Raw genomic sequence first — 13,385 nt, forward strand, 5'->3', positions numbered from 1 at the left:
GGTATACATTTCCCTGATCCAATCACTCACCTTTTGTCTCTGTAATTAATGATCTTGAATTTATTTAGCATCCCCAAAGCTAAATAATTAGTAAATAATTAGAAATAATTTAGTAACATATATATATTTCTCTATGCAATTCATAAGCAACCTTTGTATACACAGTATAATATAAATTATATCATGCTGGGGCATTCTTATGCCACCTACCTTTTTCACTCAAATTATTTTTGCAGATTTTGTCCATGTTACATGATCATAGCTCATTTACATAATCATGTTACATGATCATAGCTCAGCTTATTTTCAGTGTTGTGTAGTATTCCATTATATGAACAATCTGTGTACTTATTCATTCTCTCGTTGTTAGAAAATTAACTTGTTTTTTGTTTTCTTTTAAAATTTATTGTTATATATAATTCTGCAATACATGTTCTTTTGAATTAAAAAAAATTAAATTTTTGTAGAGGCAGGAGTCTCACTATGTTGCCCAGGCTGTTCTCAAACTCCTGGGCTCAAGTGATCCTCCTGCCTCGGCCTCCCAAAATGCTGGGATTACAGGCATGAAACACCATGCCCAGACCCAGTTCATGTTCTTATAAAATCACTTTGGGCACACAGCTGTGTTCCTGCTCAAGTGAGGGCCTTCTTTTTTTTATTATGGATATTTTTATTTCTCCAAATTTGTTGTTTGTCAGGAGTAACTGAAATAACAAATACAATTGAGTCCTATCCTCATCATCATGGAAATGGCTTTAAGAGAAAACTGGTCAGATGAACATTATTGCTTCTCATTTTCAACAGCAAATAGTTGCCACTGATAAATTGACAGCCAGGAGTCTGTCAAGAATGCTTAGGACATGTTATATAATACAACATGCCTGTTTACCAGGAGAAAAATCCTAGAAAACAACTTATGTGTACTTGTTGATTTCATTATGCAAGACAAGCACAAAAGCACCACCCGTGCCTCTGAAAACATTGGACCATGCACCCTTGAAGGCAGCTTGAGAAATCTTCCTCCAGCAGTCAAGCATGCCTGTATGTGATGTCAGTTCCTTTGTGTCCTGACTGCATCATCATGTGGTGGCGAATGGTGTCAAATGGATAGGAAGTCAACCCAGCAACAGCAGTCTGTGTGATCATCTAGCTGATGAGGATGTGAGTGTTCTTGGGATCTGGAAGCATTCCCTTTGCAGTGTCATAGATACTGAAGTAGGCGGCTCGGTAGATGATAATACCCTGCACAGACATGTTAAAGCCTTGGTAGAGGCCCTTAATCCCATCAGATTTGTAAATCTTAACCAGGCAGTCACCGAGGCCTCGGAATTCCCTTTCAGCTACAGCTTTACCCACATTGGCTGCTAGACAGATAAGAGCAAAATCAAGAGAGTACACAAAACACAAGGATATGGCCCCAGCAGCACTGCCTGATGCCAGATTCCCTTCAAAGTAGCGCCAAAACTGGGTCCTCTTGTCCACATCACCCAGGAAGATCTGCTTGTATTTATCTTTGAAGGCGAAGTTGAAAGCCTGGGTGGGGAAGTATCTGATGACATTGGCCAAGTTACCACGCCAGAAGGAGAGGACTCCCTGCTCCTTGGATATGGGGACCACGCAGTCTATAATGCCTTCGTATTGCTTATCTGTGGTGACCTGTTTGCTGGCATGCTGCACCTGCAGCAGCAGCTTGATCTGCTGGATGGGCACTACCGCCATCTTGGAGATGGCTACAGCCACTCCACCTGCCAGGAAGTCCATGGCAAAGGACACAGTGGCATCTGTCGTGTTGAAAGGAAAGAGGAGGCAGGCTGCTAAGGGAGGGACTAGGCTGGGAACCGGCTTTGACTCTGGGGCTGTGAGGAGGACCATTTTAATGTCCTACACCTCTCATATCAGGGGCCATTGAGGTGGGATATGCATCCTCCTCACTGTTTTGTTGTTGCTGTGAGACCCTTCTCCATCTCTCCTACTTAGACTCTATAAGGTCTGAATGTCCTAACAGACCATCACTCCCACTGTCCCCCCGTTGTCTGCTTTCCCCCACTTCATTGTCCCTTATTTCTCAATGATTTTTGTCAATTCCAGCCTTTTTTCTTAATTTAAAATTTTAATTTTTGTCGGTACATAGTACCAGTACATAGTATATACACTGTCAGTCTTTTAAACAACATTCCTGGGCCAGGCACGATGGCTTACGCCTGTAATCCCAGCACTTTGGGAGGCCTAGACGGGCGGATCACGAGGTCAGGAGATAGAGACCATCCTGGCTAACGCAGTGAAATCCTGTCTTTACTAAAATTAGCCAGGCATGGTGGTGGCGCCTGTAGTCCCAGCTACTGGGGAGGCTGAGGCAGGAGAATGGCATGAACCCAGGAAGCGGAGTTTGCAGTGAGCCGAGATTGCACCACCGCACTCCAGCCTGGGCAACAGAGCAAGACTCCATCTCAAAAAAAAAAAAAAAAAAGGCAGGCGTGGTGGCTCACGCCTGTAATCCCAGCACTTTGAGAGGCTGAGGCCGGAGGATCACAAGGTAAGGAGATCGAGACCATCCTGGCTAATACGGTGAAACCCCGTCTCTACTAAAAATACACAAAAAAATTAGCAGGGCGCGGTGGCGGGCACCTGTAGTCCCAGCTACTCGGGAGGCTGAGGCAGGAGAATGGTGTGAACCTGGGAGGCGGAGCTTGCAGTGAGCCCAGATCACGCCACTGCACTCCAGCCTGGGCAACAGAGTGAGACTCTGTCTCAAAAACAAACAAACAAAAAACAAAAAACCCCACAACCTTCCTGCCTTAATTCTTGGTAATTTTAATATCCACGTAAATGATTCTTCTACCACCATGGCCTTGAATTTCTTCAATTCCTCTCCTTCAGCCTATCTCAGCCACTCACTCACATGGTCATAGCACAGAATTTCCATCACCTTTTCATAATCGCAGGTTCAAACATTCCACCCTCTGTATGCCTTGTCCTGTCTTGCTCATTTTAGTCTCACCACCTGAACAAGCCCCAGGATCTACAATCCACTGCCCAGTGCAATTTTTCAGTATCCCTGATTCACACTCATGTACTTTTGACTCTTCCCACGGTTTAAATTCCATCATTAATCATTACAGCCATTTCCTCACATACACCCTCAACACCCTTTCCCCTTTCCTGTGGTGCTTACTTGCTTGGCAGAATTTTGATCCTGGTGAAGTCCAACTCTCCTCCTACTTTGCATCATCACAGCAGAAGAAAAATACATAGCATGCTTACTGGTCTCACTTTAAGTTCATCCTTAGTGTCAATGGATCTTTCATGCTGTCTGACGATCTTGTTTCCCTTGTCTATTTCTTACTCTACTGTGATTGTTTTGCACTTTCTTTTCTCAAAACTCCAACACCTCACCAACGCTCCTGGCTATCATCTGATGAACTGCTTCTTATTTTACTGGGGACATAGCAAAACAGAACTTCCACAAGCTCCTGCCACATCCACTACCTACCAGCATCTATGCCCCTGTACCGTGTTCCCTCCTGGCTACTCTAAAATGACCATCTGTGCTTCTGTATAAATCTGAGCCATATACTTCACGTAATGCCATTCGCTTTCATGTACTCAAGCACATAAACGTGCAGGAGTTTCTCGCATTTCGGTTCTTGAAACAAATAAAAGCAAGCATACATACACAAACAAAAATCTCTGCATCTCTCTTGTCCCTCCAGCTACTACCTCATTTCTTGGTTTCTACCTGGTTCAAACCTCCATCTCCTCTCCTGTATTGTTACAACACTTCTAACTTCCTGCTTCCACGCTTGCACCCTTATAGGCTAGTTTTTATTACAGTGTTATGGTTTGGCTGTGTCCCCACCAAAATCCCATCTTGAATTGTAGTTCCCATAATAAGCACGTGTCATGGGAGGGACCCGGTGGGAGTTAATTAAATTATGGGGGCGGTTATCTCAATGCTATTCTCATGATAGTGAGTGAGTTCTCACAACATCTGACAGTTTTATAAGGGGCTTTTCCCCTCTTCACTGTGCACTCTCCTTACTGCCGCCATGTGAAGAAGGTGTTTGCTTCCCCTTCTGCCATGGTTGTAAGTTTCCTGAGGACTCCCCAGCCACGAGGAACTGTGAGTCAATTAAACCTCTTTTTATAAATTACCCAGTCTCAGGGATTTCTTCATAGCAGCATGAGAACAGTTTAATACATATAGCAACCAGGGTGACTCTGTTAAAAATTTAAATCAGATCACTCTTCTGTTCGGAACTCTTCAATGGTTCTCCATCACACTCAGAGTAAAATTCAAAGTCCTTTAAAGTCCTGCAAGGACCTAACCATCCAGCTGCTTATGATTTCTTTGATCCAGTCTCCTACTGCTTACGTCTTGCTCACTCTGTCTTGTTGCACTGAAGCCTGCCAAGCATGCCCTGACCTCAGGTATTTTGCACTTGCTTTACCACTTGCCTGAAATTCTCTTCCCTCATATATCCACATGACATTCTCCCTCACCTCCTTCAAGTTTTTGTTTAAAGTATCATCTTCTCAATGTGTCTTTCCCTGAATACCAAAACAAAATTTCAGTTCCTGCCCCCAGCTTTCCCTATACCACTTTCCTGCTTTATTTTTCTCCATAGCATTTATCATCTTCTAGTATAACATACACTCATTTACTAATTTTATCTATCATCTGTCTTCCATGAGTATAATATAAGAAAGGCCCGTAAGAGCTGGGCTTTTGGTCTCTCTTTTTTTTTTTTTTTTTGAGACGGAGTCTCGCTCTGTCACTAGGCTGGGGTGCAGTGGCGTGGTCTCGGCTCACTGCAACCTCTGCCTCCTGGGTTCAAGAGATTCTCCTGCCTTAGCCTCCCAAGTATCTGGGATTACAGATGTGTGCCACCATGCCTGGCTAATTTTTTGTATTTGTAGCAGAGATGAGGTTTCACTGTATTAGGCAGGATGGTCTCAATCTCCTGACCTAGTGATCTGCCCACCATGGCCTCCCAAAGTGCTGGGATTACAGGCCTGAGCCACTGTGAAATATTTCTTAAATATGAAGGTTGTCTATTATTTCTTAGAATTATTTATAGGTATCTTTCAGAATCTTCTGTTATTAAACAGAATATTTTTTAAAATTGCATTTCCTAGCTATGCATAGGAAAATGATTGCATTTTGTACATAAATCTTATATTTAGTAAACTGGCTAAATTATTCATTGTTCTACAAAATGTTCTGTGAATTCTGTGGCTTTCTGAATAAAAATGTTTACCTTGAGATAATTATAGTTTTGCTTCTTTCTTTCTATTCTTTACCTTCAAATTCGTGTGTGAGTGTATCTCTGTGACGCATAGTCATGTTGGAAGGCAGAAATGATATTGAGAAGCTTGACTTGTTACTGATTTTAAAGGGCGTGCTTTTAAGGTTTAACCATTAACTATGATTAAAAACATCCATTTATAGTAGATATGATTTCTTAGAATAAGGGAATTCCCTTCTCTTCCTAGTTTGTAAGTTTGTTATTGAATCATTCATAGGTATTAGATGATTTTTTTCCTACAATTATTGACATTGTTATGTGGTGTTTTAAAATGTTAAATCTTTTAAATGGGCAGATTTTATCTTTAGAATTTCTAAGGTTGAACCATTCTTGCATTTATGTGACAAATCCAACTTGTTCATGATGTATTATTTTAAAAAATATTGTTGTGTTTAGCTAGTTGATATCTTACAATGTTGTGACTATGTTCATGAAAATATTGGCCTGTAATATTCTATTTTTACACTGTTCTTGCCTGGTTTTGATTTCAGTTATACTAGCTTCATACTGTGGATTGGTAAGCATTTAATTTTTTTTTCTATTCTCTGGATAATTTCCACAATGTTGGAATGATCTCTGACTTGACAGTTGATTGGAATCATCTGTAAAGTATCAGGCAATGGAGATTTCATGTGTGAATGTGTTTTAACTATGATTCAACATCTCTAAGGATTCCAAAAAAATTTTAGATGTTCTATTCCTTTTTATCAGTTTGGCAAGTTACATATTATTTTCTCAGAAATTGTACATCATAGCTAGACTTTCATGTTTACTGGCTTAACATACAAAATCCTTCTTTTTAATTTTGACTGTAGTTATTAGGTTACCTTTTCACTATTAATATAAGTTTTAACGCCTCTTTTTTGTGATCGATCTTGACAGAGTCTATTTTATTCATGATTCCAAGGAACTTGCTTTTGCTTTTGTTTGTTCTTTATGTATTTTTCTCTTCCATGAATTTCTACTTTTAACTGTAATATTTCTTTTTTTTCCTACTATCTTTTTTTTTTTTTCTTGAGATAGAGTCTTGCTCTGTCACCCAGGCTGGAGTGCAATGGTGCGATCTTGGCTCACTGCAACCTCTGCCTCCCCGGGTTCAAGTGATTCTCATGCCTCAGCCTCCTGAGTAGCTGGGATTACAGGCATGCGCCACCCCACCTGGCTAATTTTTGTACTTTTAGTAGAGACAGCGTTTCATCATGTTGGCCAGGCTGGTATTGAACTCTTTACCTCAAGTGATCTGCCTGCCTCAGCATCCCAAAGTGCTGGGATTACAGGCATGAGCCACTGTGCCTGGCCTACTATCTTTGAGTTTCTTTTGAGTTAGATGCCTTCCTAATTACTCATTATCATTTCTTCTTTTTTAATATACACATTTGAAGTCATACATTTCCTGGTAAGGAATTAGATGTGTATTATATTTATTACCATTTGGTTCTATATATTTTAAAATTTTTATTATGATTTCTTCAATTCAGTAGTTATGTAGAACAGTGATGTTTATTAGAAATATAATGTAAGCACATGTAATTTAAAAAACTTTAGCAGCCATAATAAAAATTGAAATTAAAAAATGAAATTTATTTTAACATAACATTTTGGCCGGGCGTGGTGGCTCACGCTTGTAATCTCAGCACTTTGGGAGGCCGAGGCGGTTAGATCACGAGGTCAGGAGATCGAGACCACGGTGAAACCCCGTCTCTACTAAAAATACAAAAAAAAAAATTAGCCGGGCGTGGTGGCGGGCGCCTGTAGTCCCAGCTACTCGGAGAGGCTGAGGCAGGATAATGGTGTGGACCTGGGAGGCAGAGCTTGCAGTGAGCCGAGATTGCGCCACTGCACTCCAGCCTGGGTGACAGGGCGAGACTCTGTCTCAAAAAACAAAACAAAACAAAAAACAAACAAAAAAATAACATTTTATTTAACTCAATATAAACAAAGTATTATTTTAACATGTAATCAGTATGAAAATTATTGCATTATTATTTTACATTTTTTGTTTTCTACTAAGTCTTTGACATCTGGTGTATATTTTATTCTTTTTTGATTTTTTGAGGTGGAGTCTTGCTCTGTCACCAAGGCTGGAGTGCATTGGCGCCATCTCGGCTCACTGCAACCTCCGCCTCCCTCCCGGGTTCAAGCAGTTCTCTGCCTCATGCTTCCAAGTAACTGGGATTAAAGGTGCCCACCGCCACGCCCGGCTAATTGTTTTGTATTTTTACTAGAGACAGGGTTTCACCATCTTTGCCAGGCTGGTCTTGAAGTCCTGACCTTGTGATCCACCTGTGTCGGCCTCCCAAAGTGCTGAGATTACAGGTGTGAGCCATTGCACCTGGCCTTTATTCTTTTTTTTTTTTTTTTCTGAGACAGAGTCTCGCTTCGGCTCACTGCAACCTCCGCCTCCCGGGTTCCGGCAATTCTGCCTCAGCCTCCCGAGTAGCTGAGATTACAGGCACCTGCCACCACGCCCGGCTAATATTTTTGTATTTTTAGTAGAGACAGGGTTTCACCATATTGGCCAGGCTGGTCTCAAACTCCTGACCTTAGGTGATCCACCCGCCTCGGCCTTCCAAAGTGCTAGGATTACAGGTGTGAGCCACTGTGCCTAGTCCCTTTATTTTTAAAATACATCTTCATTTGGGCACTAAATTTTCATTACAGATTCTTCATCTGTATTTAAATTTAACAAAATTTACATTTCAAAAGTAGATTCACATACTTAAAAGTTTTCCAGTAATTGAACTGAGTATCAAAAACTGCTTTTCCTGCTGGGTGCAGAGGCTCACGCCTGTAATTTCAGCATTTTGGTAGGCCGAGGTGGGAGGATCACTTGAGCCCAGGAATTCAAGGCTGCAGTGAGCTATGCCTGCACCACTGCGCTCCAGTACGGGTGAACAGAATGAGACCCTGTCTCAAAAAAAAAGAAATTTTCCTTTAATATTTACACCCACATTAACAAAATTAGTTCATCTGTTTTAGAATAGCTGATTTGATTTTGATGCAAAAGTATATCATTTTCAAACTATATCTAAGTGTAATAACTTTACTATTTTTCAACTCAGTATTAACATTTAGTTGAAAGGGTATTGTATAAATTCTAAATTTGCAAATATCAACAATGTGTTATTCCTTCTACTTACTGTTGTCAATCAGATCTCCATGTTGATTCACGCTAGAAAAATGTGTAAAATTATTACCATTGCTTTTTATGTAAGTTTCAATTTCAGCGTAAATTTTCATACCTGTCTAGCTAGATCACAAGTAAACTTTTCCTTGAAACTTCACAGATAACTTCTTCATATGCAGTGTGATATCTGTGAGGAACTATAAATCACATTGCTATTTTTCTGCTTTTTGATTATTGGATATTTGGGAAATATATTTCTATTTCAAGGAAACCTTGGATAGGAGTTAAAAGTTGTGCCATAAGCTGTTAGCTCAGTGGGCTTGGTTTGCTCAGACACCACATATTCCATAGAAAGGACTGGCCCTTCACCTACCTCCTAGGAGATAACCCTCAAGCCTTTGTAATATCCTGCTTTATCAGTGTCTTTGTATATCTGAGGCTTTGGTCCACATCAGATAGTTTATGGTAACAATATGATTTATGGTGAATTTCTGCTCTTGTTCACTTGGGGCCCTGGACCATGCTTTATCAGTTTGACTTCTAGAGAAAGAGTAGTTAAGGTCAGCCATGCAGACATGCCCACTGACTCCTAATAAAAACTCTAGACCTTAAGGCTCAGGTGAACTTCCTTGGTTGGCAACACTTTGCATATGCTGTCAAACACTACTGCTGAGAGAATTAAGCCCTATCTGTGTGACTCCACTTGGAGAGAAGAACTGGAAGCTTGTACCTGGTTTCACCTGGTGCCTGTTTCCTTTGCTAATTTTAATTGGTATCGTTTAGCTGTTATAAGCCATAATCATTAGTTTAATAGCTTTTCTGAGCTCTGTGAATCATTCTAATGGAATGTTAAACCAGAGGGTGGTCTTGGGAGACCCCCAATATAGTTGGGATTGTAAGTAGGATTTGTTGGGATGACCTTTACTCACTGAAACATGGCAAAAGCATAGTTTGGGAAATGAAAGAATGAGAGGACGGGGTGGACAAACTTTTGATTCCTATATGGCCACTGGATATGAAACAGTTTGAAATAGTGGTTGTGCTGTGATTCTTTACTATAGATAAAAGTCTCCAGTGGAATTTAGAAGTGGTAAGTCCAACTCTCAAGTATTTGGGTTCCTTGTATACATCAGGAAATGCAAAACAAGAAACTAGCCAAATATACAATTCCTTGCTTAGTGTTATCCGTAATAGCAAAAATGAAAGTAAAAGATAGTGTTGGGGCAGATCCTAACACTACATATATACCAAGCTCACATTTCAGCCACTAAGCCTCAGGGCCACCACCAAAAGGATAATTTATGCTGGGACAACAGATAGAACCTCTGCAATCTCTGTTTACCAAGCAAGCAGTCGAAGTGGGAGAGGAGGGCCAAACCAAGAAACTACTGAAAGCAGAGGGTATGGCGTGAAGAAGTTGTCTCATTTTGTGGATTAATGTCAATAACTTCCTAAGGAACCTTTACTAAAATGGATCGTGAGAGTGGCCAGTTTAGGGGCAAGTCACTCTCCTTGCTTTTGAATTCTGCAGAATGAAACAGCATGTTTGGGTTGACACATAACTATTGACTAATCACAGATGACTGTATATGATTCAGACACATAGCATGTTATTTCCAAGGAGACAGATTGCGTGGAGGACTGAGTGGAATTCATCTGAGCATATGAATTCTCCTTCTCCTCCTTTAAATGCGAAATAGAACTCCACAGATGAAGTGGCCGATATGTTGCATATGCAAGCCATGCTAGATTGACTTTATGATGATCAGGATGCTCATCCACTTAATATGTCTCATAACCAGGTCATGGTATATGCAGTGATTAACGGAAGCTCTTTTGCGTGGGCATCCTAAGTAACCTTATTGCTGTAAAATCAAGCAATGGTCTGTGGGTGGGCCTTGTTAGGTTTGTTGTCTCAGCTTTGCCTTCTGGGTCTACAGAGGCTGAGAAAGAGCAATTCGCAAAAGAAGGAGGTAAAGACAAAGGGGAGATTCAAAGGACTCTTCCTAGCAGGGTGAAAAATTTTAGATGGTTAATATTAAGTAGCATGAATAAAGCAAACATTGATGGGGTTGAAACAAGGTCTTGAAGCAGCACTATGGGAAGCTGGGTGTACATATGGGAGCCCCTGATGGACCCCGACATTGAAAAGTCATAAGCAAAACCACTCTATTTACTTAATTTTAAAGAATTTAAAAAGTTAGAAAGCACAAGTGATAATGAGAAACCTGACTTAATTGCTGGGGGTGATAGTCTGGCCAGTTAATCAGGATGAAGATTTATAAAGGAATGAGGGTGTTCTTGTGCAACCCCTACATGCACATATGTGGGTAAAATGGCCAGCAAGTGGAAAAGAAAGTTCCCTGGGACTCCTTAATATGGGAGTCAAATGCACTGTGATTCCAGAACCTTTTGGTGAATTTCTAATAGGGCTACAGTCAGGTTGAAGGATATGGAGATGCAGTGGTTGATGGGATTTAGGTGAAAGTTTGGATAAAAATTAGAATATTCAAATGTACTTTAAGTGAAGTCATTGTGTCTACTTTCCCTGAATGTATTATTGGAGTAAATATTATGTTTGACTGGGAAACACTTGTCTACCTAGTATTGTAAAACACAAGGCATGTAGGTTATCTTTCAGCTAGTATTAATTGGACATTCCAAATGGGAATCTATAGAATTGCCTGAGCCCATACAGGTTGTTAATCTGAAACAGTATAGAATACCTGGTAGACAATAAACAGCTTACTACTTTAATTAAGGACAATATTAGAAGCTGCAGTGCTGGTATCAAAAGTTCTCTGTACAGTAGCCCTGGGTGACCCTGAAAAAATACGTGACTAATGGAGATTCAAAGTATACTACTGAGGCTGGAATAAAGATGTGCAGCCTGTAGCATCAGCTGCCCTTGATATGGTTTCAATAGTGCAAAAATAAGATAGGCCAAAGAGAATGATGCTAGTAATTTATCTTGCAAATTCTTTTTTTCCTGTATCAATCAGAAAAGAGCCAACCATAGTTTGGCTTTACATGGAAGGATCCCATTTTACATTTACTGTATTGCCACAGGGTTATTTGATATAACCAGCTTATTTTCATAATTTGATTAGAAGAGATTCACACTTGATGCAGGTCTCAAGTTTAATAATGCACATATATTAATAATATAAAATATCAGAAACAGAAGAATAAGCAAAACTGATGTTAATGCGATGCTGGCACACACTGCCCAAAAAAACCTGATTGATAAATCTAGCAAAGATTCAGGGATCTGCCCAAATGATAAAATTCTGAGTAATAACCTGGACAGGAGCCACCACAGGCATTCCACAGATGACTAAAAATAAGCTGCTGTTGTTGTCTATCCTGAGAACTAAGTCAGAATCACAGTACCTTGCCAATTTCTTTGTATTTTGGAGGATACATATTCCACATCTGGGAATATTGCTAGATTCTATCCGTAAAACTACCTGAAAGAAGGTCATATTTGAATGAATCCTCAACAAAACCAGACTATGTCTGAGTTGCAAATGTGGCAGCCCTCTCAATCCTTTTGGCCCTTATGATCCACACTCAGGATTTTGGAAGCATCTGTAACACACACTTATGCAGACTAGAGCTTATGGCAAAAGTCTGTCACTACCACCAGGAGTGACTGCTGGAATTTAGAAACAGAAAATTTCCATAGGCAATAGTATTGTATATACCCTTTGAGAGACAATTACCAGCTTGCACTGACAATAATCGAAACTGCCCCTATGACTGAAGGACATAAAATAATGTGGAATCTTGAAATATCCATAATGTCTTGGATGATATTAGAGAAACATTTTAATATGGAATGCAGACCCAGAATAGTTCCATAATAAAATGGAAATGATTTATATGGGAACATGCTACTCGGGAGAGTGCAAGGAGGTGTAGTCATCACATTTAAGAGCAGATACCCCTCTTCCCCCTATAGCTGACTTTGGAACCACAAGAAGAACTGCAGGATGTTACTGTCACATGGGTGGTGCTCTATGAACAGCTCTCTATTGGCCAAAAAAACACTGCTTGGTGTATGGATGGCAGCTGCCAGGTGGACGGACATCACCTTGTTTGAAGGCCTGCCACACTATGATTGACTGATGGAAAAACTGATTGAAGAAGGCAAGAACAAATCACCTTAGTGGACTGAATAGCATGATGTTTTTCTTGCAGTGGTGGAAGAATTGAACAATGATAACAGCCCCTATGTTTGGGTTTTTGCCAACTCATGGGCACTGGACAATGGTTTGCCTATATGGTCAGTTAGATGGACAATGAAACATTAGACTAATAAAGAGATTCCTGTATGGGGTATGCCCCTATGGAAATGACTATGGGAATATAAATGATGCATTAAAGTAGGAAATCTTGGTGCCCATCAGAAGAACATCCTTCTAAGATTGGAAGGTGATTGAAACCACCGAATCTGGTGTGTTTGCTTGAGGGGGCCACCTAGGTCCATGAAATGAATGAATATGGAGGAGCTGTAGGAATGCAAAGATGGTCTGGTCGTCAACATACACCTTTACACCTCTGTGGCACAAAACGTCAACAAGAACTGTCTAGTCTACCAGCAAGAAAGACAGAGACTGTGGAGGGCTATAGGACAGGCTCCCCAGGGAGAAGGACCTGCACAGAGCTGGAAAATAGCCTACATTGAACTGGTGCCAGTATCTCAGAGAGACTGTAATTGTATCTTGACAAGAATAAACACTAACTTAGGACTGGACTTTGCCTACCTGATGGGAGAAGAAAATGCTCACAATGTTACCAAACATCAGACGTTCAGTCTAGATCCTGCTGCTCACTGCACAGAAAAACGATCACTGAGACAAGGAGTATTGCCAGGGAAGAAGGATTTATTTGCATGCTGCAGCCAAGGAGAACAGGAGATCAGGCTCAAATTTGTCTCCTCAACTGAC

At 40.5% G+C, this 13,385-nt stretch overlaps 1 pseudogene; it reads right to left on the reverse strand.

The window, feature by feature from the left end:
* Positions 1-914: 914 nt before the first annotated feature.
* LOC116480557 (ADP/ATP translocase 2-like) lies at positions 915-1,872 on the reverse strand (annotated as a pseudogene).
* Positions 1,873-13,385: the final 11,513 nt, after the last annotated feature.

The sequence above is a fragment of the Hylobates moloch genome, unplaced genomic scaffold (assembly GCF_009828535.3).
Source record: "Hylobates moloch isolate HMO894 unplaced genomic scaffold, HMol_V3 SCAFFOLD_13, whole genome shotgun sequence".
Lineage (NCBI taxonomy): Eukaryota > Metazoa > Chordata > Mammalia > Primates > Hylobatidae > Hylobates > Hylobates moloch.